The sequence below is a fragment of the Hippopotamus amphibius genome, chromosome 4 (genome assembly GCF_030028045.1).
Source record: "Hippopotamus amphibius kiboko isolate mHipAmp2 chromosome 4, mHipAmp2.hap2, whole genome shotgun sequence".
In the NCBI taxonomy this organism is placed as follows: Eukaryota; Metazoa; Chordata; class Mammalia; order Artiodactyla; family Hippopotamidae; genus Hippopotamus; species Hippopotamus amphibius.
This window is the reverse complement of record NC_080189.1, coordinates 81,528,043-81,552,864: the sequence shown is the minus strand read 5'-3', so window position 1 is coordinate 81,552,864 and position 24,822 is coordinate 81,528,043. Positions and strand designations below refer to the sequence as shown.

Sequence of the window (24,822 nt, the reverse complement as noted above, 5' to 3'; positions counted from 1 at the left end):
TTGAAAATAATGCTAAATTTTAGAGGTTGATGAAAACAAAGATATACTTTTTTTCCATTCAAAGTTAATTACTTCCAAAATTCTTTCCATGAGCTCCAGATTAAGAACCCTTGATTTAGATAGCTGTCAGTTATGATAAATACTAAGCTGGTGGGATAAAAGGGTTAACTCACTCTCAAATTGACATTTTGCTTCCTTTTTACTGGATCAGACCTAGATGCTGTACCATATGTGGAAGTTGATTCTGAATAGGTAATTTTTCAGGGAGAGGAAAAAAAGAAAATATCTATAATTTGTGCAAGGAGACATTTTACTGTGGGAAAAATTACTTCATAGACAGAGACCTCAGTTGGGAATTTCAGATTTAAATGGCATACAGGGGAAAATAGTAAACTTGGAACTCTGCTTTAGAGATTTTTTCCTTTTAGACAAAATTAATATAGTGCATAGAAGTAAAAAACATTTATATGATTGAAGGTGAAATACTATTTATGAGTTGTCAACACTAGCTTTGAGTCACAGTCAGAGTTTTAATGGTTATAATAAAAGGGTAAAAGAACTCTCTCCAAATGAATGATCTATCTCCTTAACAGAGAAGCAGATGTTAGTTGTGGGAAGAAGCTGAGAGTCTTTTCTTTCCTCCCCTAATTTCCTCCCCTGAGGTACATAGGTTAAGTGACTGGGTTAAGTTGCACATCCAGTAAATATGGAAGCCATGAAGCTTTCATAGGTATGTGACCTGTGCAGTCACAGAAGGTGCTAGGCTTAATTTAAATGCTTTGCTGTCACTGCCTTGAAATTCTTAATATTTTTTGAAGAAGAGGTTCTACATTTTTAATTTTTCACCAGCACTCACAAATCATGTACCTGGTCCTGTACTGGGGGCACTGCTTAGGTCTCCAGATCTCTACCTAGACTGCTTTTCTTATAGTATGTTAATGATGAATTAATTCGCTTTGGAAGAAATTCTCTTGTAGAGTGTTATAGAGTTTAATTCTCTTCTAGCACCTAACACAGTGATTCACAGTCTGGAGGTGTGTGATTCCATGGGGGTGGGCGTGGAGGTGGATGGAATCACTGGTAGGGCTGTTTCAAAGTGAGGTACACTAAATGCAAACTCATGTACACTTTGGGTGTGTGTCTGTATTTGTTGTTCATGTTGTTCCTTGAGGCTGTAAGTTCCATGTGTGCAGGAATAGTGTTTATTCTTGCTTATAGTGGTATCCTCAAAGCCCAGCCCAGTATTTGTCAAATAGCAGGTCTACCAATCTTCGGGGATCAATCAGAGAACCACTGTTGCCAATGGGTATGTCTTAGAACCCTTACGTTTGCTAGGAAAAATTAGAAAAAAGTAGAAAATCATTGACTTAGGATAAGTCCTTGGTAAACAATTAATGATAAAATGATTTGCTTTTGGCAAATATGGTAGTGGTGATTTAGCCGATTGTGCTGTAGCTAACCCAGTCAAAGGTTGCTAAAACTATTAGTGCATTTAAGACTCATTAGCTACCTTTTTATAATTGACATCTAACATTATATTGGTTTCAGTTGTAAACATAATGATCTGGTATTTGTATATATCGTGAAATGGTTACCACAATAAGTCTAGTTAACATCCATCACCATACATAGTTAAAAAATTGTTTTTCTTGTGATAACTTTTAAGATCTGCTCTTTTAGCAACTTTCACATATGCAGTACAGTATTATTAACTATAGTCACCATGCTGTGCATTGCGTCCCCATGACTTATTTATTTTATTATTGCAAGTTTATACCTTCTGACCTCCTTCACTCATTTTGCCCACACCCTGTCCCTCACCTCTGGCAACCGTCAGTTTGTTCTCTGTAGCTATGAACTTGGTATTGATATGTTTTTTAAATAAAAATTAAAAAAATTTTAGATTCTGTATATGTGAGATCACATGGTATTTGTCTTTCTTTGTCTGATTTTTTTTCACTTAGCATAATGCCCTGAAGATCCATGTATGTTGTCACAGATGGCAAGATTTTCTTCTCTTTTATGGATGAATAATATTCCATTGTGTGCACATACCACATTTTCTCTCTCTCTCCATCCATTGATGGACACTTACGTTGTTTCCATATCTTGGCCATTGTCACTAACTACCTATTAACAATAAAAATCTATTATGCCTTATTTTAGAGCTTTGCACTTACATATCTACTATTTTATTTGACTCATAATTATTATTTGAGGTAGGTAAGCGGATCAGGAATTTCAGTTCTCATTTTACTTAGAAGACAACTGAGGCTAAGAGAGGTTGACCTGCTTAAGCAGCAGAGTCACAGCAAGACCTCTGGTTTCTGACATCCTGAATGGTTCTCTTTGCCCTACTTAATGTAGGAAAAGCTTTGGCATTGAGGGACAGGCAAGCTCCAGCTTTCCTGTGGTGAAGCTAAAGGGGAGAAGGCAAATTGAGTAAGAGGCAGGGGATGCAAAAGAGCACTCAGAAATAAGGAAACATGTAGTAAGACTGCCCTCACCTCCCAAAAGCATGCCAAGAGCTACAGTAAGATAGTGCAGCAAAGTGGGCTCTTCTAGGTCATTATCTAATCATGTTTAGATCCACCGAGTGAAAGCCATCATGGAATTTAACCTGATGGACAAATGTTTTTATTGAAATATGAGAATTTTAAGAAAAATAGCATTTGGAGTCATGGGATGACTGGACTTTTTGTTTCAGCTCTAGTCCACTAAGCACTCACTGTGTCCCAGGCTGTGTCCCAGGTTGGAGCGAGAAGCAACATAGCTGTCCAAGGTTTACTAGTAGAGGCAACCAAGTGGTATGGGAAAGTTGGAGGTGATATATAGTTTCCTGTGGTTCCCTTACAGGGTTACAGAATGTGATTGGGCCTCATATGTCATGCTTAGGAATCTGGATTTTAACTTTTTAAGGCTCTGTTTCTCTCTCTATAAATTCTGTTAGGTGATGGTCTTTCAACCAAAGGCTATGTCTCCTTGGATACTTGCTACCATTGCCACATGTTAGAAAGAGTTTCAAAGGAGAGTGGTACAGGTAATAATTTATGCTGAAGCCTTCCTGAAGTGCAACACGATGGGTGATAAGAGCCTTTTCATTCTCTGAACCTACTACAGCCTGAGCTCCGTTTTTCTTTGATTCTTTGCCTCTATCCTATTCTTTGGCTCTGGGCTCTCTCTTATCTTCTCATGTGTGCTTCTCTAGCCTTGGGCATCTCTTTTCTCTGTCTTTTTCTTGCTTGTCTTTCTTCGCTTTCCTGCTTTCATTCCTACTCTGTGCTCTCTGCCTTTCTCCTTGTCTCTCCCATTTTCTCCATTCTTCATCATGTGAAGCTAAAGTTGTTAGCAGTTCTGGTTCCAGATCTTACATCCTTCTACTGTACCACTCAGGAAAGTTTCAGAATCTTTTGGTAGTTCCCATGGTAGAGAAGAAAAGTGCCCTTTCCTAGAAGTTCCAGAACACAAGACCATGACTGTTAAGTGACTATTCCTGAACCAGTTAATGAGACCTGAAAGATAAAGTATACTGATTGGCTTCACCCAAACCATATGGCTGTGACTAGAGAGAGGTGATTTCCTCAAAGAATGGTGGAGTCATTTTTTTGGCCAGAGGAAGGGGAAAAGGATGATAGGGAGCCAATCAATGTGCTAACATACTGGGTTGTTTTGAGGTTCTGGTGCAACAAAAGATATGAAAAATTCCTTGTGTATTAGAAAGTATTCTACTGATGAGTAGCATTAATTTTATTTGGTTATTGAAAAAATATTTCACAATGTTAGAAATGTGCTGAGATTAAAAAGATGGTTATTGACATTATTTTATTATCATAATTATTATCTTTTCATAATAGAGAAATCTTGACTAATTTCACTTAGTCTTTCAATTTAAGATAACATTTGTAGATTTTAGATCCAAAAACCAAACCACAAAATGATTAAAAGCTGCTTTATGTAAATGGCAAGTGCTATTTCTAGATACTTTTCAAAGCAACATAATAGGAAACTTCACCTTTTAAAAAGTGTATTCATTTTCTTTTCTTATATAAATGTTCACTTGCATTAAGCAGATAACATTTGAACTTAATTTCAGCTGCCTGGAAAATGACTGCCATTTCATGCAGTGGTAAAAAGCATAGTTTTCTACTCATTTTGATTGCATTGCATAGGATGACAAATGATTATAACATTCAATATCAGTTGCTAAAAATGAAATTTTGTACCCCCTCTCTTAGAAGTGATCTAATGTACAATAGACAAATTACGCTTGATTTGAATAGTAGCTAATAATTAACTCAGGAATGATTGCCTCAACCACAACAAAACCATTTCACCATAGAGACATGACAGTTACCGGGATGTGGTTTATAGTGGGCACCAAAATTTTTGTAGTTTCAAGGCTGTAAACTTTTAACCCTTCTCATAAAATTCTTTGATTTTTTTTTTAATCTTAATATGATTTAAAGTTGTCAGCTGAAGATTGTCTAATGTCAGCATCTAAACAGTATTCTTTACATGATATTGGTAAATAACAAGGAAGTGGGTTTGGATGTGGTTCCAATTATTCTGCTGCTCTTACTCTTCTGTTGTGGCTTACAGAAATATCTTTTGAAAAGTTTTAATATCCTTCCTGTACTTAATTGCAACCAGGCTCCCCTAATTACTACTACAATGAGTTAGTATTTTTTAGCACCAAACTTCTGTAATTATTTTCACATATAGAATGTTTTGGCATTTTCGATTTCACCTTTTTTTCCCTTGTTTGTATATTGCTTATATTTAGGGTAGATAAAATTTTAACTTTTGCTATTATAGCACATTTTTATGGGTAAACTTTTGAATTCAAACAAGTATAATAATTTGAAATTCGTCTTTTTGTGTCTATAGATACACCTGTGTTTCTGCTTTTTCTATTTTTCTATTCTTTAAAATTTTTTATTGAGGTGTATTCTACATATCATAAAATTCATCCTATTTCAAGGGTGACCATTTAACAGTTTTTAGTAAATTTAGTGAGTTATGCGACCATCACCATAATCAGGTTTTGAAATAAATACCATATAGTCACCTCTGGTCTGGGTCTTACCCATGAGGCTAGAATGCCCCAGTTTTGACTGGGGAGGGATGTAGGGCTGAGCTGACTCAGAAGAATTCAAGGGCTATTATGACTTGTGTGAGTCCTAGAAAATTTTGCCTTTATGGGTCCTTTCCTCCATAAAAATATTAAGAATTATGTTTATAACTGCACTGGTATAAAGATGAATATAATTAATTATTGTGTTTGCTGGTATTACATATACATCTTTTCTTCTAATTTTAAAAGAAATTAAAATTAAAACATTTTTGTGTACCCCTAAAGTATTGTGGGCCTTAGGCACTAGACCTAATTAATAAGTCAGCTCCAGAAGAACAGTCTAAAATGTGCCAAATCTGTGAGGAAAGACAGTGCTGTATCCAGGCAGGAAGTGGAGGCTGAAAGTTGAGATTATACTGAAGGGAGAGTAGAGGATGGAAAGATGGAGAAGCAGTAGTTTGTGGCCAAAGAAGTTGAGAGACTGGAGCAGGGAGAGAGAAAAAGGGTAGTATCAGAAAGTTGAAGAAATCTGGGAACTACACATTTGTATTTGAATCTCCCTGAGGAGCCTGGTGCATTCTTGCCTGGAAGATTCTTGCCAGCCTGACAATCCTTGGTTATTTGTGGCCAATTTTTAATCCTCATCTAATTTCCATTCTTTAACTAGTATTCTCTAAGGCCTCCCACTGCTCTGTCACTTTAAGTTTGGGGAATAAGTGAATATCAACATTTAACTAATATTAAGATGTGTAAGTAGGAAAGTAAAGACACACCCCAAAATGAAAAATCAGATGACTTCCAAAGAAAACTACAAAGAATTTTATGTAATTATTATTTTATGTTATTATTTTATACTGTTGGTTGGATTGAATACAAATTGACTGCATTACAAAACATGGTTCACTATTTTTTTTTTAAAGACGATTCAGCAAAATGCAAGTGTATTGGGAAGATTCTCTGGTTTTGTGTAAGTGAAATCTTTAGTTATATTCATGCACATGTCATATTTTATATGATATGAACCACAGTGAGGGGAACCAAGGCTTTTAACTTGTAATAATTGATAATTACTAGTGGGAGAATATCTCAAAGGAGAAAAGAATAAAACAGGAAGACAATTTGCATTGTGATCTAATTTAATTCTCTCATTAGATACTTTAAAACAATTTGGTGCTTTCAAAATGTTCTGCAAAATAGAAACATAATTAAGATCAAGATATAAAAGAAATAGGAGAAGAAAGATGGATCTGTGTTGACAAATATTCCCTGAATTTAGATTTTGTCCTTACAGGATCTTGTACAATAGTGAACTTAATTGACTGTTCCTAGAGGTGGGTTTATCAGTCTTAGAGTCACCTCTATTCTCTATTACTAGAGTTAGAACAATTTGTTTTTGTTGCTAAGTTAAATGATTCCACCTACATCTTTGTACTTTCTAGGGTGAGAAAATTTTATGTAGATGTAAAAGTTACATCCTTCTATATTGGCTTATTAATGGTGGCTCTTTACCTGCCCCAAGTTATGGACCAACTGATTCCTGGTGGAATGTATCTGTTGATATTTGGCCCCAACTATTATGTTATCATTGCAGCTAAAGGATAAGTAAACCACTAGCATGAAGCATAGTGACTGAGATTTAACTTCTAGGAAAATCACTTTAGTTCTTCACAGAATGTATATGAGATATAGGGCAAATAATTTTTCCGTTTTTTTTTTATTGTAACCTAGAGTCATATATCAACAATGTAAAAGAAGATCTTGATTAGCTGAAGTGCTTAAAAATTTTGATATTCTGGTTGATTTCATTTTCTAGATAATTGAGGGCTAAAAAAAAAGCTGCTTTGATTTCAACCATTTTCATAGAAAATCTTCTAAAATGCTTAATTTACTTTTCCATTATGGTAAATGCCATATACGAAATATATTTTCACTTTAAAGCTTATAATTTTGGTCTCTATTTTTTTAAACTATTGATACTCACTTTAGGGACTAAGAAATTAAGTTGAATCTGCACCAGTGGAATCCATCCATCCTCCATCCCTTATCCATCTTTCCATCCATTATCCATCTTTCCATCCGTCGACACTTGTTTCTTATGCCAGATTATACAATAAATGATAAATAAGCCAGCAAGTTTCCTGCCCCATGGAATTTACATTGTAGTTGGATATACAGACAATAAACAAGTAATAAGTAATAAATTTGCACAAGGGAAGTAAGAGTTTGATAAAGATAACAGGACACTTCTGTTAGCCAGGGCAGGATTATTCCAGCTGGAGGGAAAAATTAATGCAAAAGCCTGAAGCAGGACAAAACTTGACATGTCCTAGGAACTGACAAAAGGGCCAATGAAAGACATCATTTAGAAGTTGACATTAGCACTAAATCTGATCGTTTATTAATACTCATCTGAAGAATAAACATGGGATGTGACAAATAATTTGAATTATGTCACATAAATTATATGACATATAATTTAAATCCAATATTCTATGGTTAGAAGACCCCTGAGAAGTTAGAAGTCCATAACAGACTGTTCTTTGCAGGGAGGGAGTTTGTTGGTACGGTACTAGGTCAAGCCTGTAGAGCAGGAGTTTGAGTTCTGGTGCCATTTTTATGGAATGATAGTAGAAGCAGCACAGGATTGCATACAGTGTTAGTCTTTTCTGCCACTTGGGCTGACTGGAGACAGGTACTGAGAAGACTGAGACAGGTCCTGGAAAAGGAGTGCTGTGATTATTAACAATAATAATATAAGGTGCAACATTGGGAGAGTGCTGTAAACTTGCTGACCTTGGAGCAGATGCTGTATTGTAGAGCCTGTTCATATTCTCCAACGTTGAATTATTGGGTGACTTTAATAACATAATAAAACTTAGATAACACTTACTTTATACTAAACATGGTTCTAAGCACATTGCATATGTTAACTAATTTATTTCCCCAACAGTTCTATTATTCCCATTTTACTGAGGAAGAAGAGGCGTAGAATAACAGTGTAACTTGCTCTGTGTCACACAGCCAGTTAATAACAGAGTTGGGACCTGAACTCAGTCTGGATCCAGAGACTGTACTATACGTCCACTCTCCTTAAGGGTATAAGGCCCTCCTGGTATTCATTCATTTATTCATGTAAATGTTTATTGAGTGCCCAGTGCCAACCAAGCATGCTGTTATTCCTGGCAATGTTATGGTGAATAAGGATGCCTGGGGAATATATCTTAACTTGTAAGGGGGGGTATACAAATAGAACAAATCTAGACTTGTCTTTTGGGAGAATAATTTTGATTTTGATTTGATAAGTAACGTGGTCAGCCCTGAACAGTAGAACTTACCGTAGTGATTGTCTATTGCTCTTGTACCTTGCAGCTTTGCTGGGCTTGTGTTTTTAGTTCTAACAGTACTGTAGTGGATACTATAGAGTTTTCCATATACAGGGTCATGGCATCTGTGAATAGAGATAGTTTTACTTCTTTTCTGACATGGATGCCCTTTATTTCTTTTTCTTGCCTAATCGCCCTAGGTGGCAAGAGCCCCAGTACAGTGTTGAGTATAAGTGGCAAGAACAGACATGCTTTTCTTTTTCCTGATTTCAGGGCAAAAAAATCCAGTTTTTCACCAGTATGCATGATATTAGCTGTGGTTTTTTCCATTGATGCTCTTTATTAGATTGAACAAATTCCCTTTATTTCTGGGTTGCTAAATACTTTTATCATGAAAGCGTGTTGGATTTTGCAAATGCTATTTCTGTGACTATTGAGATGATTAACTGCTTTGCATCACTTGTCCTGTTAATATGTTATTTGATTATTGCCTGATTTTTGTGTATTTAACCAACTTGTATACTGAACCAACAGTTTTTCCACATTCCTGTCAACGCTTGCTGTTCTCCATAGTTTTTACTTTAGCTTTTATAGTGGGTGTGAAGTGGTTTTGATTTGCATTTTTGCATTTCAAGTCTTCTATTTCTGTGTCGATTTTCTGCCTACTTGGTGTATCTATTGTTGAAGTGGTATTTTTAAGTCTCCATGTATTACTATAGGATTGTCTCTTGCTTCTTTCAATTCTGTCAGTTTTTGCTTCATGATTTTGGTGCTGTCTTGTTAGGTACATGCATGTTTATAATTGTTATGTGTTACTGATAAATTGACCATTTTATCACTATAAAATGCACTTATTTGCCTCTAGAAACAATTTTTGTCTCCAAGTCTATTTTGTCTGATATTCTTATGTACTCAATCTGTTTTGGTTACCCTTTCCATGATGTATTATTTTTTAACAAAGTACCATAGACTGGGTGGCTTAAGCAACAGAGATTTATTTTCTCACAGTTCTGGAGGGCTGAACTCTAAAGTCAGGGTGTTGTCAGGGTTAATTTCTTCTGAGGGTCATGAAGGAAGGATCTGCTCCAGGCCTCTCTCCTTGGCTTGTCAATGGCTATCATTCCCTGTGTTTTCACATCATTTTCCTTCTGCACATGTATGTCTGTGTCCAAATTTTCTCTTTGTATGAAGACATCAGTCATACTGGATTAGGGCACATCCTAGTGACCTCATTTTAACTTAATTACATCTTAAAAGACCTTTTGTCCAAATATGGCCACATTCTGTGGTGCTAGGGTTAGAATTTCAGCATATGAATTTTTTGGGAGACACAATTCAACCCATTACACATGGTATATCTTTTTCACATTTTTACTTTTGATCTCTTTGTGTCTGTGAATCTAAAGTGTGTATTTTATAGACAGAAGATAGTTGGATCAATTTTTTAGTGCATTCTGCCAATCTCTGCTTTTTTTGTTAGCCATTTTGCCATTGTTTTCTACGTCCTGTGTCTTTTGTATTTCTCCGTCCCACCATTAATGCCTTTTGATTGTTAAATAGATAATTTTTAGTGTACTGTTTTAATTCCCATTGTGTGTGTGGTGTGTGTGCGTGCATGCATGTGTGTGCGTATTTTTTGTTTTAGCTATTACTTCTTCAAATATTTATCCTACCCCTTTTAGTCTCTCTTCTTGCCTAGGATTCCACTCTCATAGTCATTCTCACCCTTTCTCTTAATTCTTTAGTTAGGAGTTCTTTCAGATCTTTGTACATATTTATAGCAGCTGACTTAAAGTCTTTGTCTATTAGGTACAACATCTAGGCTTTGTTAGAGACAGTTTCTATTGTCTGCCTTTTTTTCCCCTATGAATGACCATACTTTCCTGTATGCTTCATAATTTTTTTGTTGCTGAAAACTGGATATTTAAATAATAGAATGTTGAAACTGTGGAGTTCAGATTTCTCCCCTGCCCAAGGGTTTGTTTTTGTTGCTGTTCATTGTTGTTATATTTTTGTTTAGTGACTTTTCTGAATGAATTTTGTAAAGTCTTTATTTTTTGTCTTGTGAAGCTGCTATGCTCAGTTAGCTTAGTGGTCAGCTGGTGTTTAGGCATAGAATTTCTTAACTGCCTTAAACCAATGCATCTCCTTGCCTTTGGTGAGACACTCAGTGTGTTGGGACAGAGTTTACAACTTTTCCTTCATTCATGCTTGTGCAAAACCTCAAGGTTGGCTATAAGTGAGATATTGGGGCTTCTCAGGTCTTTCTTGTGCGTGCACACAGCTCTGAATGTGCATGTAGCCTTCTAGATTCCCGGGAATACGTGGGAGCTTTCCAGTATTCCCTGTGGACATCTCTCTACCCAGTGTTTCCTTTTCAGTTTTTGGCTAGCCTCTTGTTTGTTCCAGTTGGTATTTCCACCTCAGCCAGCTGTGATGTTGAACAGTCACTGCTGATTGTTTTTGACAAATGTTCTGAGGATAGGGATTTTTGCACTGAGTTAAGCTCTGAGGCAAGTCAAATACACAGCAAACCTGAAAATGAGCCTTTTCCAGGACACTGCCAGACAGGTTAAATAGTGACAATTCTCTCATGATGGGGCTTTTTCATAAACTTTAAACTCATTCTGCTCACTTCTGTGGCTTCTAGGTTTCTGATATTCATAGCTACCTGTGAGGCTGTTGGTTTTTAAGGCTACCACAGAGCTGATAGAGGTGGATGTAATATGGCAAGTTAAGACATTGTAAAGCTTGCTGTTCTTACTTACATTTAATCTTTTTTCTTGAATAATCATTCCTTAGTTGTTCCAGGGCTTTGGCTAAGGTCCAGAGTTCTAAAAAAGTTAATTTGGAGAATTTTTCTGGTATTCTCATTACTTTTACAGCAGAGATCATTACTTCACCTTTTTTTGAAGTTTTATTAGTCAGGATACTCCAAACAGACCAATAGGATGTATGTGTATCATGATATTGATATATATATACATTCTATTGATATGTATATATGCATATATCATACAAAAACTATGTAGTCTGTATGGTATAGGAAAACCAGTGGTGTAATTCTGTCTGAGTCTGAAGGCCCAAGAACCAGGAGTGCCGATGTCCAAGGGCAGGAGAAGATGGATGCCCCAGCTCAGGTAGAGAGCAAATAGGCCCTACATCTGCTTTTTTGTTCTATTCAGACCCTCGTCAGATTGGTTGATGCCAACTCAAATTGGTGGGGAAAATCTTCATTTATTCTTTATTTAAATGATAGTTTCTTCTGGAAACACCCTCGTAGACTCACCCAGAAATAATGTTTTACTGGTTATCTGGGCATCCCTCAGCTCAAGACGAGTTAACATGTAGAATTAACCATCACAGAAGTGCTACCTTCCTTTGTATGTAATTAAAATTTTTCTATTAACCACATTAAAAAAAGTAAAAAGGAACAAATGAAATTAATTTTAATTACATATTTAATTTAACAAAATATACCAAAAATATTTTTATTTCAAAATGTAAGATTGATATAAAATTAATGAGGAGTTATTTTACATTTTTTTCTGTGCTAAGCCTTTCACATTCGATATGTACTTCATGCTTATAGCACATCTTAATTTAAAATACCCTCATCAAGGGCTCAATAGCCACATATGTTAATGGCTATTGCAATGTCCAGAGCAGTCTCAGAACACAGAAGAGTGGGAAGGTGCATTGAATTTCCAGTATTTCCTTTCTTCCTTCCGCACTTGTGTTGAAAGTGAAAAGTAATGTTTAACCATAACTATGTCCACTCTCTGCTCCTTCCCTATTACTACCTGTGGTAGACCAAACAACGGCCCTGAAAGATGTCCATGTTCTTATCCCCAGAACCTATGAATATATTACTTTACCTGGCTAAATGAATACCGTAGATATGATTAAGACTTTTGAGATGGAGAAATTATCCTGGGTGATCTGGGTGAGCCCAGTGTAATTATAAGGGTTTTTATAAGAGGGAGGCAGGAAGATCAGAGTCAGTAGATCTGACAATGGTAGCAAGAAGGTGGAATGATGCTAGGAAAGGGGCCATGCACCTAAGGAATGCAGATGCCCCTAAAGGCTGTAAGGTTCAAGGAAACAGATTCTCACCTGAGAGTCTCCAGAAGGAACCAGCTTTGCCAATCCCTTGAAATTAGCCTGTGAGAGTGATTTAGACTTCTGACCTCCAGGACTGTGAGATAATAGCTTTGTATTGTTTTAAGCCACTAAGTTTGAGGTAATCTGTAACAGCAGCAGTAGGAAACTAATTCACCAACTTAACAGGCGGAAGTGGCTCTAGAAAGTTTCAGTTTTATATATAAAGTTTAGTTAATATTAAAAAAAAAAAACTCATGTTCTGTACAAGCAAAGGTCCATATCAATTCTGATTCAAGCTATACGTCAGTGATTATTCAGCAATTTTCTATTTTAGGTGGAGTTTCATAGGGGCAGAGGATTAAAACATTGCTGGGAGGCAATTGCCAGAAATTTCAGGGTAGCTCTAGAATCCATATACTTATCTCTAAAATTCCAAGAACACTGTGTCTTCTTGGTGGGTTAGTTTGTTTTCAGTTCAATCAAGTCTTCCTGAAACTGAATCACTCTTATGGGTGGATGATAATACACATACACTCTGAGGTTTTCTCTAATGGAAGCTGAAGAAACTTAAAGCATGGTTTGAAACCATATATACCATTGAATCTTTTCTAAAACGATGACTTCCTTTTCACTAAATAGCTCTGTAATTCTTTTATATTTTTGATTCTATTGAACTCAAACCAGGCTGCAATAATAAAATGAGTACATTCTCCTTTGGCCTTCTGTTCAATTTATAGGCACAATTTGAGTCTGAAATTTGTACTTCTTTGAGTAAAGACATGCTTTTAAAATTCTGTGACTGTAGTGTCAAGTCCACTGTATTCAGATATGTTGTCTCAAATTTAATAATGTACTATCTGGTAAGCCACTGAAGGAAAACAGTGCATCTTTCAGTCTTTTAACTACAAAAGGCCTTGACTTGAGAGAAAGCTCACTGAATCATTTTATTTCTCTGATGTTGGTACCTTATTGAAAATTTAGTTTGTTTTGATACCCATTCTGCTTCAGTGTCTTCTAAATATCCCCAAACTGTTGCAGATTGATTTGTAATAGTATGAAAAAAATCTCACACTACTGGTCACTTCCTCCATCATGTTATGCAATAAAACTGATTTGCAATATTTTGAGCATAAGTTTTATGTCAGTGAAGCCTGGACTTAATGTGTCCTTGTTTGACTCAAATTAACTGTTGAAAACCTCCCCCCTCTTTTTTGTCTATTGTCATATTGGTAACGAGGATTTTTTCCATGTTTAACTCATACTTAACATTATTTTTTTATGGTGGCTTACTTAGGTCTTTTTTGTTGCCACCATGACTAACAGGGTATTAAACGTTTTAGTTATTGTAACTGTTAAAAATCTCAAGCTGAGTGTGGCTTGACACCCGGGAAAGCTGAATTTGGTCTCTAAGTTGCATGCTGAAGCTTTATAACACCGATGATTAACCTTGGCTGTACATTGGGATCATCTGGGAAGTTTCAAAAACTGCTGCTCTTGTCCCACCCCAGGAGACACTGGTTTAATTAGTATGGGTCATGGCCTGGGCACTGGGATTTTTAAAAGCTCTCCAGATGATTCTAATGTGTAGCAAACTTTGAGAACCGCTGTTCCATAAAATAATTCCCAAACTTAGGGTGTATGACCATCACCAGGGAGCTTTTTTTAAACTTAATTTTTTGAGAGCAGTTTTAGGTTTACAACAACATGGAGAGGAAGGTACAGAGATTTCTCATATATCCCCTGCACCACACACACGAATAGTCTACACTCACCAGAGTGTACCATTATTCACCAGAATGGTACATTTTTTTTTCTTCCGAGGATAAATCTACATTGACACATCATAATCACCCAAAGCCCGTAATTGACCTTAGGGTTCACTCTTGGTCTTGTGCATTCTTTGGGTTTGCATAGAAGTGTAATGACATATATCCATCATTATAGAATCATACAGAATATTTTCATTGCCCTAAAAATCCTCTGTTCTTATCTATTCATTTCCTCTTTCCCCTTCCTCCAGTACCCTGGCAACTACTGATCTTTTTATTGTCTCCAGAGTTTTGCCTTTTTCAGAAAGTCATATAATTGGAATCACACAATATGTAACCTTTTCAGATTGGCTTCTTTCGCTTAGTAATATGGATTTAAGTTTCCTCCATGTCTTTTCATGGCTTGATAGCTTATTGCTCTTTAGTGCTGTATAATATTCCATTGTCTATATGTACCAAAGTTTTGGCAACTATGAGAAAAAGCTACTGTAAATGTCCATGTGTAGGTTTTTGAGTGGCATAGTTTTCAACTCCTTTTGGGTAATTACCAGCAATGAGATTGCCAGGTCATATGGTAAGATTATATTTAGTTTTGTAAGAAACCAGCAAACTGTCTTCCAAAGTGGCTGTACCATTTTGCATTCCCACCAGCAACGAATGAGAGTTCCTCTTGCTCCAAGTCATCACCAACATTTGGTGTTGTCAATGATCTGGATTTTGGCCATTCTAATAGGTGCGTAAGAGTCCAGGGAGCTTTAGAAGAAACCCCATTCCTGGGCCTCACACTCAAGGGTTGAGATCCAGTGGGTCTGGGGCAGGACTCAAGAGCCTGCCACTTTGAAGCAGCCCAGGCAACTCTGATGCAGTAGACCCATGGGTCGCAGTTGAAAAGATGGTATGTCTTAGAATAAACCTGCAAGGTTATCTCTATCACATATCATCCTGATACTCTTAAGATTAAATAGCATTAAGGTTCCCACAAGTAATTTTTACTCAAGACTCAAATCATATGTGTAGCAACTTTCTTGGCTTGTTCCTGTGGATTTAGTTATGGGCATCACTGTACTTGAGGTTTTGCTCTGTAAGCTCCCAAGGGGCCCTTTAGCTTGTCAGGGAACTAAAAGAACAAAGAATGGTTTAGAGAGAAGCTTACAGCTTTATGACTGTATGGTGCATTGAACATAACGCTAGCAATGAGGCGGACTAGCTGCAGATCAGCAGCTGGTTTGTCAGTGTGACTTGCAGCCTTAGGAGTATGTGAACTCATCATCCTGAACCCTTGACTTGAAAGGAAACAGCTGCAGAGAGGGACATTTCAGGGGCCACAGACGTGAACCTCAACACTCCACTTCTCACATACCGGTGATCAGCGTTCACATATTTACCTTTTTAATCATGTTTATTCCCAGAGACATGTTATCAATCATGGCATTTTAAAAATGAAAGAATTTAAAAGCTGGCTTAGCTGCTAATTGGAAAATATACTTCACAAAATAGTTAGATTTATAAGTAGTTCTGTGGTGAAGGATATTTTATAATTTAAGCAAAAGCTGTATTTTATTAGTGTATGTAAAAATATCAGTTGCACACTGACTGAAATGTATAAGGAATATATAGAAAGTAGAGACAAATGTCGTATCGTTCAGGGTTTCTTCCTAATGGTTGTAATACAGTGATGCACAGGACTTTTCCACACTTTTAACAAAACAAATACGTATCTGGAAAAAAATGCCAAAAATATGTAAATGTATAACTTCGTAACTATAAGTTTTTTGTTATTCCACTCCTTAGCAATAACTACTATTAAATGTTTGGTGACTATTCCAGAAAAAAAATCTTAGTAGAAGAATTCACTTGATGGGTCAGTGTAGGTTCATCAGTTGTAATAAATGTCCTACTCTGGTAGGGGATGCTGTTAGTTGGGGAGGCCATGCATGTGTGCGCGCAGGGAGTATATGGGAAATCTCTGTACCCTCTGCTCAGTATTCCTGTGAACCTAAGACTGCTCCAAAAAATAAAGTCTATCAAAAACAAACAAACGAACAAAAAACAAACACCACCACCAACGAAAAAACTTACTGATGAGCCTTTCTTATGTATAATTGTTTTGTCTTAGTGGTATAATCAGCTATAATATGATTTTGGATGAAAACTAAACTTTAGAATTGAAGTTTTTATAATGTGAACATTCCTGTATGAGAACTTTAAAAAAATGATTACGTGTCTGTTTGGGTCTGTAGATAAATTTTGCCTTGTTTGATGCTTGACTTCCCCCCAACACCCCCACTTCCCTCCTCCACCAGGTGCCTAATTGCTGCATCTGTTTCTTTTTGGAGGTTCCATAGTTCAGGTACGGCTGATGGGGGACCTGCTGACGTTTTCCTTTGCTGTTTGGAGCAGGCGTTTTCAGCCTTCCACACTGGCTGCTCTGAACCCCATTCTCCACTGAAAGGTCATATTAGCAAACACTGAAGTACCCTACATGGTGACAACATTATGTTCTCACTGGGTGACTGAAATGCTGTTAACAAATATTTTGAATGATTTCTTCGGGAAAATGAAACACTCTACTAACTTTTCAGCAAGCAAGCTCTCTTAGCCCTCAAGTTAATAGTTTGGGTTGGTCTTGTTACAGTCATATGTTTAATTAAGGAATAATGGAGAGGAAATTTAAATGTAAGGGCAGTTTGGAAAAAGCTATAGTAAAATAAAAGATAGGTTATTACTAATCTAAGTTTCCTTTTTTTGTGTGAAAATTCTGTTTTAGTTATAGAAAAGATTATGGAAACTTGCAGAAGAGGATATACATGTGGTTTACCTCCACTATCACTGGGTGGCACTGCGGGCTCACGAGTTGCACTAGAATTAGGACCTCTTGGTTGGTTAAAATACTGTGCTCACATCTTTCTGGAGAAGGCTTTTTACATTCATTCTAATGTTTGTGATTGCACTTATCTGTTGCCAGGCACACATTAAAATGTTTATTAGGTAGACATTTTCATCTGCATGCAACATGTATTTTTTTTCTCTATAAGGTAAAACCTCAGCTGGTTATTTTTTAAACTTAATTTTAACCCTATTGTTGAATTAACTTCTTTCCATTTGGTAACCTTCCTCTTCAGGCCTCCAGGGTAGTGATTAGGAACGCGGACTCCAGCCACACTGCTGAGGTTAAAGTCCTCAGTGTGCTACTAAGTAGCTGAGGCCCTTGCGCAAGTCTTGAAATGGGCTCTATGCCTCAGTTTCCGAATTCATTAAATGGGGATGATAGCAGTGTTTGCCTCCCGGATTTCTACAGAGATTAAAACGAATTTACGTATGTAAAGTGCTGACTGCAGTCCCCAGTACGTAGTCAGCACTAAATAAGTGTTAGCTTTTATTGTTATTATTATTCCCATTGTCTCCACCTTTTTTTGTTCCTTTTCCTTTAACCCCTCCTCAGCACCCTTTCACCTTATTACCACGTTCCTTAACCCTCCGTATACTGACAGAGCATATTGGTTGCAACAGAGTCTGATGTTTTTACCCAAAGCCTTTACTTTTGATGACCTCTTGCAATTATTTAGAATGTAAACATGGAAAAATAAAAGTCTTACTTTGCTACTGCTTTTTTTTTTTTTAAGTCGAGGGAGTGTACATGTTAAAATGCCTCAACCAAAACTAAGTTAAAAATACTGATGACATATTGTTTACTGTAAATATGCATATGAGGTCCGCGGGTGCTGGTGCTTTAGACTAGGTGGAGAACTGAGATTACTCCTTGTAAGTCTAGGAAATATCAGCTGCAGTGCAAACCTGAGAATTTTGAGTAAAAGCACTCTGGCTTAGCTCGAGTTCTTCTCCTAAAAGAACTCAGTTCCTCTTGAGGTAACTGAGATCTAGGCCTTGAGCTTTAAATTGGTGAAAATTAATATGCTGAAACAAAGCTCAGCATAAAGCAGTGCAGCTGGTGCTTTACTGAATACTGGTAAAACTCTTGTTCTTTCTGCTATTGTTTTCCTTTGTTTTTGTTCTTGGTACTATCATAGCCTCCTCTTGACTTTATCTGGATCATTTTCTGAGCTTTCCCATGTTCACTTGAGAATGTCTCACGTACATAGGAGTGTGCAGAAAATTAGAGGCAACATTTTTTCAGGATGATCAATAAAAACAGTATTTGGATACTGACCCAAAGTTTACGTTAAGCACAACCTGAAAGGACACAGGACAGTTGCTTTCCTCTTTCTCTTTTTAAGACTTCGTCCTTTTCTCTCATGTTACGTCAAAACATGTTTTATGCCCTTTATTTTTTCTTTCCTTTCCTTTCTCCCTCTCTCCCTTCCTTCCTTCCATTCTTTCTATTTCTTTAATCTCCTTGTCTTCCTACCATAAAATGACCCTATTATAATTTCAGGGCTAGCACAGAAGTCCAAACAATTGTTATTTTTGAGCATCTTGGAAAAAAAAAAAAAGGCCAGTAACCAAGCTAAAGTAGGTCTGAGACTGAAAACAAATTTAGTGGCAGGTAGAGGAGGGAAGATAGAATTTTAAAAGTGGTGCGCTGAGACGGAGACTCCTGACAGATCCTCACATGGCCCCTTCCTTTTGGTGGTGGTGGGTACTGCTAGGACGTGTCCAGAAATACAAAAGCCGTTGATGGGAACTGTTTTAGGAATTTCCATTGGTCTGTGTTCTTTCCCTAATTTTGTCTTGTATTTTTGTTGTTGGGACCTTGGAAGTAGTTTTGGGAAAATGCTTTTCTTGTAGCAGGTAGATCTCTGATACTCATGCCCCAAGGGAATGGAGTGATAAGTGAAAGTGTTATTGTCTTTGGAAGCACAGACCTGCGTATTAGGGCAGGCAAACTAAGCAATAGTCATCTGTGTATGAACCCACGTAATGTGACATGAAAGGGAATTTTCCTGACCGCTGTTGTATCTGCTTTCATGTTCAGACATTCTTATCGATAGAGTCATTTAATCAGAGGTTTGTCTTGTGTAGGAATTTTTCTGCCCAGGTTTTCAAGATTTCCATCAAATATCCATATAAGGTCTTCAGACAAACCAAAAGAGACTTCATAGTTTTGAGAAGCAATGATGATTTTTACCTCCAGAAATAAAAATTCTCAGGTTTTCATATTTTGTTTCTTTTTTTTTTTTTTTTTTTTTTTTTTTTTTTATTATTTTATTTTATTTTTTTTTGGGGGGTACACCAGGTTCAATCAACTGTTTTTATACACATATCCCCATATTCCCTCCCTTCCTTGACGCCCCCCCCCCTCGATTCCCCCCCACCCTCCCTGCCCCAGTCCTCTAAGGCATCTTCCATCCTCGAGTTGGACTCCCTTTGTTATACAACAACTTCCCACTGACTATTTTACGGTTGGTAGTATATATATGTCTGTACTACTCTCCCGCTTCTTCTCAGTTTCCCCTTCACCCCCCGCCCCCTCCCATACCTCGAGTTCTCCAGTCCATTCCCTGTATCTGCTTCCCTGTTCTTGTCACTGAGTTCATCAGTACCATTTTTAGATTCCGTATATGTGAGTTAGCATACAATATTTGTCTTTCTCTTTCTGACTTACTTCACTCTGTATGACAGATTGTAGTTCTATCCACCTCATTACATATAGCTCCATCTCATCCCTTTTTATAGCTGAGTAATATTCCATTGTATATATATGCCACATCTTCTGTATCCATTCATTTGTTGATGGGCATTTAGGTTGCTTCCATGTCCTGGCTATTGTAAAGAGTGCTGCAATAAACATTATGGTACAAGTTTCTTTTGGGATTATGGTTTTCTTTGGGTATATGCCCAGGAGTGGGATTACTGGATCATATGGTAGTTCTATTTGTAGTTTTTTAAGGAACCTCCAAATTGTTTTCCATAGTGGCTGTACCAACTTACAGTCCCACCAACAGTGCAGGAGAGTTCCCTTTTCTCCACACCCTCTCCAACATTTGTTGTTTCCAGACTTTGTGATGATGGCCATTCTGACTGGTGTGAGGTGATACCTCATTGTGGCTTTGACTTGCATTTCTCTGATGATGAGTGATGTTGAGCATCTTTTCATGTGTTTGTTGGCCATCTGTATGTCTTCTTTGGAGAAATGTCTATTTAGGTCTTCTGCCCATTTGTGGATTGGGTTATTTGCTTTTTTGGTATGAAGCTGCATGAGCTGCTTGTATATTTTGGAGGTTAATCCTTTGTCCGTTGTTTCATAGGCAATTATTTTTTCCCATTCTGAGGGTTGCCTTTTAGTCTTGTTTATGGTTTCTTTTGCTGTGCAAAAGCTTTTAAGTTTCATGAGGTCCCATTCGTTTATTCTTGATTTTATTTCCATGATTCTAGGAGGTGGGTCAAAAAGGATGTTGCTTTGATGTATGTCAAAGAGTGTTCTGCCTATGTTTTCCTCTAGGAGTTTGATAGTGTCTGGCCTTATATGTAGGTCTTTAATCCATTTGGAGTTTATTTTTGTGTATGGTGTTAGGAAGTGTTCTAATTTCATTCTTTGACATGTTGCTGTCCAATTTTCCCAGCACCACTTATTGAAGAGGCTGTCTTTTTTCCATTGTATACTCGTGCCTCCTTTGTCAAAGATAAGGTGCCCATATGTGTTTGGGCTTACTTCTGAGTTCTCTATTCTGTTCCATTGATCTTCCTTTCTATTTTTGTGCCAGTACCATACTGTCTTGATCACGATGGCCTTGTAGTATAGTTTGAAGTCAGGAAGCCTGATTCCACCAACTCCATTTTTCCTTCTCAAGATTGCTTTGGCTATTCGGGGTCTTTTGCGTTTCCATACAAATCGTAAGATTTCTTGCTCTAGTTCTGTGAAAAATGCCATTGGTAATCTGATCGGGATTGCATTAAATCTGTAAATTGCTTTGGGTAGTACAGTCATTTTCACGATGTTGATTCTTCCAATCCAGGAACATGGTATATCCCTCCATCTGTTTATGTCATCTTTGATTTCTTTCATCAAAGTCTTAAAGTTTTCTGCATACAGATCTTTTGCCTCCTTAGGCAGGTTTATTCCTAGGTATTTTATTCTTTTGGTTGCAATGGTGAATGGGAGAGTTTCCTTAATTTCTCTTTCTGCTCTTCCGTTGTTCGTGTATAGGAATGCAAGAGATTTCTGTGCATTAATTTTGTATCCTGCTACTTTACTAAACTCATCAATGAGTGCTAGCAGTTTTCTGGTAGAGTCTTTAGGGTTTTCTATATATAGTATCATGTCATCTGCAAAGAGTGATAATTTTACTTCTTCTTTTCCAATTTGGATTCCTTTAATTTCTTTTTCTTCTCTGACTGCTGTGGCTAACACTTCCAAAACTATGTTGAATAACAGTGGTGAGAGTGGACACCCTTGTCTTGTTCCTGTTCTTAGAGGGAATTCTTCCAGTTTTTCTCCATTGAGAACAATGTTGGCTTTTGGTTTTTCATATATGGCTTTTATGATGTTGAGGTAATTTCCTTCTATGCCCATTTTCTGGAGAGCTTTTATCATAAATGGATGTTGAACTTTGTCAAAAGCTTTTTCTGCATCTATTGAAATGATCATATGGTTTTTATCCTTCAATTTGTTGATATGATGTATCACGTTGATTGATTTGCGTATATTGAAGAATCCTTGCATCCCAGGGATAAACCCCACTTGATCGTGGTGTATGATTTTTTTAATGTGCTGTTGCAGTCTGTTAGCTAGTATTTTGTTGAGGATTTTTGCATCTATATTCATCAGTGATATTGGTCTGTAGTTTTCTTTTTTTGTGACATCTTTGCCTGGTTTTGGTATCAGGGTGATGGTAGCCTCATAGAATGAGTTTGGGAGTGCTCCGCCTTCTGCAATATTTTGGAAGAGTTTGAGAAGGATAGGTGTTAACTCTTCTCTAAATGTTTGATAGAATTCGCCTGTGAATCCATCTGGTCCTGGGCTTTTGTGTGTTGGGAGATTTTTAATCACTGCCTCAATTTCTGTACTTGTGATTGGTCTGTTCATGGTTTCTATTTCTTCCTGCTTCAGTCTTGGAAGATTGTATTTTTCTAAGAATGTATCCATTTCTTCCAGGTTATCCAATTGATTGGCATATAGTTGCTTGTAGTAGTCTCTCATGATGTTTTGTATTTCTGAGGTGTCCGTTGTGACTTCTCCTTTTTCATTTCTAATTCTGTTGATTTGCATCTTCTCCCTTTTTTTCTTGATGAGTCTGGCTAATGGTTTATCAATTTTGTTAATCTTCTCAAAGAACCAGCTTTTAGTTTTATTTATTTTTCTTATGGTTTCTTTCCTTTCTTTTTCATTTATTTCTGCTCTGATCTTTACGATTTCTTTCCTTCTGCTCACTTTGGGGTTTCTTTGTTCTTCTTTCTCTAGTTGTTTGAGGTGTAAGGTTAGGTTGTTTATTTGATCATTTTCTTGTTTCTTAAGGTAGGACTGTATTGCTATAAACTTCCCTCTTAGAACTGCTTTTGCTGCGTCCCATAGGTTTTGGGTTGTTGTGTTTTCGTTGTCATTTGTTTCTAGATACTTTTTGATTTCCTCTTTGATTTCTGTAGTGATTCCTTGGTTGTTTACAAGTGAATTGTTTAGCCTCCATGTGTTTGTATTTTTTGCAGTTTTTTTCCTGTAATTGATATCTAGTCTCATGGCGTTGTGGTCTGAGAAGATGCTTGATATGATTTCAATTTTCTTGAATTTGCTGAGGTTTGATTTGTGACCCAAGATGTGATCTATCCTGGAAAATGTTCCGTGTGCACTTGAGAAGAAAGTGTAGTCTGTCGTTTTTGGATGGAATGTCCTATAAATATCAATTAAGTCGAGATGGTCTAATGTGTCATTTAAAGCTTGTGTGTCTTTATTTATTTTCTGTTTGGATGATCTGTCCATTGATGTAAGTGGGGTGTTCAAGTCTCCCACTATAATTGTGTTACTGTCGATGTCCCCTTTTATAGCTGTTAGCATTTGCCTTATGTATTGAGGTGCTCCTATATTGGGGGCATAGATATTTACCATTGTGATATGTTCTTCTTGGATGGATCTCTTGATCATTATGTAGTGCCCTTCCTTGTCTCTTTTAATAGTCTTTACTTTCAAGTCTAATTTGTCTGATATGAGTATTGCTACTCCAGCTTTCTTTTGACTTCCATTTGCATGGAATATCTTTTTCCATCCCTTCACTTTCAGTCTATATGTATCCCTTGGTCTGAAGTGGGTTTCTTGTAGGCAGCATATAGAAGGGTCTTGTTTTTGGATCCATTCAGCCAGTCTGTGTCTTTTGGTTGGAGCATTTAATCCATTTACATTTAAAGTGATTATTGACATGTGTGTTCCAATTACCATTTTCTGAATTGTTTTGGGTTTGTATTTGTAGGTGTTTTCCTTTTCTTGTGTTTCCTACTTAGAGAAGTTCCTTTAGCACTTGTTGTAAGGCTGGTTTGGTGGTGCTGAATTCTCTTAACTTTTGCTTGTCTGGAAAGCTTTTGATTTCTCCCTCAAATCTGAATGAGATTCTTGCTGGGTAAAGTATTCTTGGCTGTAGGTTTCTCTCTTTCAGGACTTTCAGTATATCCTGCCATTCCCTTCTGGCCTGCAGAGTTTCTGTAGAAAGGTCAGCTGTTATCCTGATGGGTTTTCCCTTATATGTTGTTTGTTGCTTTTCTCTTGCTGCTTTTAATATTTTTTCTTTGTGTTGAATTGTCGTTAGTTTGATTAATATGTGTCTTGGTGTATTTCTCCTTGGGTTTATTCTGTATGGGACTCTCTGTGCTTCTTGGACTTGGTTCATTATTTCCTTTCCCATGTTGGGGAAGTTTTCCACTAGAACCTCTTCAAATATTTTCACAGACCCTTTCTTGTTTTCTTCTTCTTCTGGGATGCCTATAATTCGAATGTTGGTACGTTTAAGGTTATCACTGAGGTCTCTGAGGCTGTCTTCTAGTCTTTTTATTTTTTTATCTTTTTCCTGCTCTGTGGCGTTTATTTCTTCCATTCTATCTTCCAACTCACTTATTCGTTCTTCTGCCTCAGTCATTCTGCTGGTTAGAGCATCTAGAGTATTTTTAATTTCAGTTATTTTGTTATCCATTGCTGTTTGTTTTTCTGAGTTCTTATGAACTGTTTCTTGTACTTTCTCTAATTTGTTATCAAGATTTTGTATCATTTTTACTATCATTACTCTAAATTCTTTTTCAGGCATTTTTCCTATTTCCTCCTCATTTATTTGGTCTTGTGGGTTTTTTTCCTGCTCCTTTGCCTGCATGGTGTTTCTTTGTTTCCTCATGGTTGTCCAAGCTTTTGGGGTTGCTTGTCCGGCTATGTCAGGTTCTCTGCAGCCCTTTCCGGTGTCCGAGGCCGTCTTCATATAAACTTTTGATGCAAACCTGCTGTGGTTTTCCCCTTCACCTCCCAGAGGAGAGTGACAATTTGATGATTTGGAGGGCCTGATGAGAGAACTGCAGCAATCTGGGCCATATTTTGTTTCTTAAGAATATACAATTAAATAATATTCTTACCTTTTAAAAATATACATTTTGCTAACTGCTCAATTTATGACTTGAAATCTGTTAC

General features: G+C 36.9%; 1 protein-coding gene across 2 annotated transcripts in view; it reads left to right on the top strand.

Moving 5' to 3' along the window:
• SUGCT (succinyl-CoA:glutarate-CoA transferase) overlaps nt 1-24,822 on the top strand; it is a 667,361-nt gene that overhangs the window by 100,269 nt on the left and 542,270 nt on the right. The window lies entirely within an intron of this gene.